This window comes from Xenopus tropicalis, chromosome 5 (genome assembly GCF_000004195.4).
Source record: "Xenopus tropicalis strain Nigerian chromosome 5, UCB_Xtro_10.0, whole genome shotgun sequence".
NCBI lineage: Eukaryota > Metazoa > Chordata > Amphibia > Anura > Pipidae > Xenopus > Xenopus tropicalis.
In genome coordinates, this window is record NC_030681.2 from 40,179,864 (window position 1) to 40,185,863 (window position 6,000).

Here is a 6,000-nt window from a genome sequence, read left to right on the forward strand (position 1 = left end):
TAAATGCAGGGTGAAGCGGCTGGGCAAAACAAATATGATGGTAGTTACACATTAAATGGGGGGCTCCTTAATTGACAAGGATTTGGGGCTTATTGTGGATAACTGACTTTGCAACTCTAGTCAATGTCAGTCATTGTCTACTTAAAATAATAAAGTACTCTCATATAATTTAAGGCATCGACTCCAGTGATGAAAGCATAATTCCTTATAGATACTTGGTAAGACATTCCCTTAAAGGATAAGTCAATCCAGACTTTTGCCTAATAAAAGAAAACCTTATTCTAAGCAATTGTTTTTCATTTTTCTGGAGAAGAGGAGCTTGCAAGGGGGCACGGTAACTGTTTAATAAAAAGCTAGATGGCATTATAAACAGATGGGAGGTTTTTTTTCCATACAGAAACTAACAAAAGATATGACAACAAACACAAATGGTTCCTAACTGCGAGTGCTATGAGACTGTGGGTGCAGTGCCTGGGTGTGCATGTTTGTGCCTACTGTGGGTACTGCCATACAATGAATGGTTATGGAGAGCAATGATTTTTAAACCTAATGAAAGTAATGGGATGTTAGTTGAAGGGTGTCTTTCTTTTAATAAAAGACTTAAATTGGCCCTTTCAGGGTAGCCAGGGTCCACATTTGTGTTCAGTAGTGAACAGTGTAAGGCACTTGAGCACAACATACTATACACCAGTAATCATCCGTGGTTCCTCCAGATGTTGTTGCCATGGCAGGCATGTAGGCAGGTAGGTAGGCAAGTAGGCAGGTAATTAGGCAGGTAGGGTATAGTGAAACAGGAGTGCCCAGTTAGATTTCTGTGCTGTACTCTGTTGCACTTACCTCTACACAACATATTGTGACCATAATAACTCGTTATGTAGTTAAACAACTGATCAAGGCCTTCACCTCATCTAAAACCATAAAATCCATTTAGCATACCCATGCTGTGGCTTACGCAAATTTTATGATAATTAATGGCGTGTTTATTGCTATTTTTACTAGCTATTTGCCCTTGGGCTCGGCGGTCCAAACGCATAGTAGCGTAGCCTGCGACTGTAACTGAGTTCAGACTGAGTTCAGCCACTTAAAGCACCATGGAATCTGCTGAGTGGTATTTCTAACAGCATGGCATTACTACTGCACTCAACTTAATTAATTGACATAAAATGCCAAGAGATACTTTTGTTCACTATGAAATGATGTTGCTGGGACAAATCCCTCGTTGCTCCCTCACTTACACTTCCAATGGTGTAAACTCTCACTGTTCCCTTAATATTTAAAGCTTCCCTGAGCTGCTCTAAGCCTGCCAATGAAAACAGGGGATTTAGAGAGTTCTCGCTGCACACAAATACATTCCACCTTAAGAACATTAATATTGGAACTCAACTGGCCAGCAGCCAGCGAAACTAATGTGTTATTGGCAGCAGCAGGCTGCATTTCTTGACTGTATTTCCTAACTATCAATCTCCATCTATGTTTTAGACCTGTAATTTTATGTGCATATTTATAGGACACCACTGTGTTTTCAATAACAATTTATGTACTGTACTGACATATACTTACAGCTCACTTTCTACTACAGTTCATAGCATTATTTATGCAGGGAAAGATGCTGCAATCAAGTTGCTCTCCATTGGATAAATAGAGAGGGCAATAACACATCACAGTGATCATCCTAATACTTACACTGACGGCTATCTCAAGGATTTCCTACTGACCTATAACTACACAGCACGCTGCCAGAGGAATTTGCTGTTGTCACAAGAGCTGACACGTAGCAAACGTTTAGGGGACCACGCTACGCAGTGAAAGACACGTTTTTATATTTGGAGAGCTGTGGGAGGTGTCAATTCTCTTTATAAAGATGCATTTGAAGTTCTTACTGTATGGTGTTTGTTTTCTAAAGTATCACTTATTATAAACCACTCCAGGTTACCTCTATTGTGCCTGAAATGGCTTTAGGTCTTAATCATGCACTTGAAATGAATAACCCGATTTTATGTACATAGTTTTATTGCTCTGGGTTCTGAATAAATGATATTTGAAGATATTGTTACATGAAGCCTATATGACAGTTTAAGTACATTGTACATTTTACACTTTTCCTCCTTTATTAGCGGGACTGCATCCAAATATGTCTGTTCTTTTCAGCTGAGAATTCCTTTGTGGGACAGTTATTTATTTAGCCCACCTATAAACCAAAGGTAGCCAGTAGCACTTTGTAAAATGACAATTTACAAATTATTTATTGTAACAAATTAGAAAAACATGCAGTTTTGAATTTTTGAATAGATGTTCTTTCCAAATGGCCCCTCTTGGCTTGCTGCTTTTGGATTTGAAGCCCAAGAAATAACAACGTGAAAGCTTTCCCTTTCTGTTTATCTAATGAGCACATATAAAGGTGACCATGCCATTGCGCCATGGCCAGACCCAGGGGTAAGTAGGTTCCTTGAAGCTGATTCTGGGGGGATATTTGCGCAGTTAAAGGTGCAGTAGAGCTCTGTAAAACTTCAAAATCATTTTCAAATAGTATAGCACAGTTAATTAGTATTTTTTAGTTGCTTTCTGCATTCTGTATCTTTTTTAATGTTCCTGCTGCTGCTGAGTGCTATCTGCCAGGCTAATGTACTACCGCTAAATACAATATTCCAATATACATTAATTTCTAATAATTAACATAGTAAATGTAAGTCCAGATAAAAGTGTTTTTTTTTTTTAAATCCCTTTTTGTTCTATATCTTAAAGGAGACATAGCCTATAAAAACTCTGAATGTACCATTGAATTATACTCCTCTAGATATAGAAGGATTGTGCTTTAAAAAGTTGTGTTTCTGACTGATTTATTGAGAAATTCCACAAAAACCCCACTAGCCCCGCCCATCTGTTCCACTTCCTGCTGGCTGAATTCTCTGGATGAGCTGGGGAGCCGGCGGCCCTCTGTACACTGCACTGTAGGCTGACCTGATAGGGAACTGAAGCCTGTCTGTGCTTGTGTGAGTGCAGGGCTGTGATTGGCTATCCCCCTCCTACTGTGCTTCTGGCAGGGACTGTTAGGAGACGCCCACCCCTCATTTCACACTGGACAGAGAAGTGATATGATCTATAGGGAGCTCCAATAAAGGGGCCATTTTTTCAGAGAGGATTAATTTTTAGCACAAAGGGAAACCAGCACCATATATTATTCATAATTGCCTACAAAATTAGCGTTTTTCCCATTTATCCAATATGTCTCCTTTAAGGTAGCCATACACCTTACAATTACCTACCCTCCACTGACATTCAGGGCTGAATCATCAGATATGGAAGTAGAAACAATAGGAATTCTACCCCTATCTGACGATTCAGCCCTAAACGCCTTCAATGCTGCCCAATCAAAATCTTTTGTTGTGTACAATAAAACTGGTGCATGTATGGCCAGCTTTTCACGTGAAACAGTATAACAGAAGCCAGTTCTTCTCCAGGTCTGTTGCACAGATTCACTGTTTCAGGAGTCAGAGCCAGGAGTGCAGAGAATGTAAACAAAGAAATAGAACAGACAATAGCAACCCTACATTTATAGTGCTCACAAATACAATGCAAGATAAAAGAAGTATCACAGTTGTGAGGAGAGTAATCCAAACTTTATGTACTTGTTTTGGGAATGTAGGCCAGTATCCTGATTCTGGTATGAAATAATGACAGACAAACTAGCTGTACCTGACCTTTGTGCTCCAGAAGTTTCTCTGTAAGATATAGATAAAGTTGCTCCAGGAAGTATAGCAAGAATCACATTCTGTGCCCTACTTTAATATGCTAGAAACAAACTAGTCACACTCTGGTGGGTTCCTTAGCCCCTGCAGAACTCCTGGTTATACTCTTGATATATATATATATATAGCCAGGGGAACAACTGCCAGATATAAAAACATCTGGACAGCTTGGTGGGAGGTGGGTTGAGAGGAGATACAAGCCCAGAGAAACTTGATATAACTATATATTTAAAACCTTCTGATGTAGTATTTGAAAACAATACAGTTTGTAAAGGTGAACTGCCCCTTTAGTATCATGGAAATCTATGGCTCTTTCTCATTTGCCCAGTTTGTTTGATAAGTACTGGATAAACAATAAACTTTAGTAAAACAGAACTGTCCAACATCAGATCAGGCTTATGTGCTTGAGTTTAAAGCAGCTAACAGGCTATCCAGGCCAGGCTCAAATCTGGTGCTAGCAGTGATTAACGTGTTATTATCAATCAAAACCAAAACCAAACTGCACAGCACCATGTGATGTGTGCACCAGTTGCCCTTAAGTAGTGATTATGGACCAATGCTCTTACCAATATATGCAAAGGTGAGTCAGTCCAAATGAACAAATTCATAATGACATAACAGTCACTTAAATGAGTAATACTATGTAGAAAACAACAATGTGCCAATGAATTATACTCTTAAAGGAGAAGGAAAGTCATTTAGACATTTTACTGCCAATAGATTTGCCACATTAGTGCCACCTAGAACACTATATTTATTCTGCAGAAACCAGCGGCTGATATCGGCAGCTAGAATCAGCCCGTGTATGGGGACCTTTGCCGGGGATTTTATCTCCAGAAGTGTGTTTACTAGGCCTAATTGATGACCTAGTGCCTTTGAATAAAACTAGAACGCTACTCAGATCACTGTATTTTTACGCAAAAAAAATGCTGGCAATTAAATGGATGAGCCCCCATCCACCCAATATCCAACAATGGAGACAACTTGTAAACACCACACTCCCACTTATTAATCTAATGTACCTTGCCAGAGGCTGTCCCAATAAATTCGATAATGTATGGGAACCCTGGATAGAGGCTCAACCTGAGGCAAACCCCACTATATGATCTCAAGACTTAGGGACCTATTTTTCGAATTTTTGCTCTTGCTGAAAATTTGAAGCTTAAAAACTTGTGCCTCTTTCTGTGTGCATATATATATATATATATACAGCAAGAACAAACGGAGCACACCCTATTGAAATTCAAATGCCCAGGGTGCTGGCTAAAAAATATAAAGCAAGAAAAAAGAGCTGCACTCACCAGGACTTGGCAAAAATATAGTAAGTTTATTTAAGCAAAGAGATCCAACGTTTCGAGCACTAACTGTGCTCTTCCTCAGGGAAAAAACCAAAAGACAGTGAGAACCCACCCCCTTAAAAAGCCCACCCTAGTAAAAAAAGGGCGCCAAAAAGGAATAATGGTAACCATGGTGACCAGAATAAACAAATTGTGTGAATAGACATGATCAAAAACACATAGTAAGGAGAAGAAGCTGGCAAACAAATAGCATATAATAAAAACAAGTACAGCAACAGGAGAACATCAAAAGTAGACATGTAGCACGTTCGGGAGATGCAGCCATATAGTAAAATTAGTCACAGCCCTAGTACTGTTAGAGCCACATACAGAATTACCGGATCAATCGTAGCACAAACAGAGGTGCTGGGGCTCATGTCAGATCGAGCCAAAGGATAGAGCAGTCAAACAATATGGTCATGCAATGAAAACACAGCCCTGATGGTGTTAAGAGGCAAGAAGAAAGTTACCAGAACAAACGTAGCACAGGCAGAGGTGCCGGGGCTCATATCAGATATATATATATCGGTATATATATATATATATATATACATATAGGTGAGAGGTGAGAGGGATGTAGGCTTTCAGTTTACCTTGGCCATCACTTAGGACAAGTTAGTAGAGTAAGAGGATGCTAGGAGGCAGACATGTCCCAGCAAGCTGATCTCCAAAGTTATACAGCCCAGCCAGCATTAACTTACAGTATATCTACCAAACTATGCCTCCAGAATACTCAGATGACAAATATAACCTATGCCAGTACTATGAGATCCTCCTCAAAGGTTAGGTTTATAGAGGAAAGCATTCATTTGATAGAAATACATCTTTTTTTACTGTTGTCACAGTAACACCCATCCCACTGCAGAAAAACAAGTGTCTTTCATATTTGTTATTTCTTGTGTGCATTCATTTGTGTG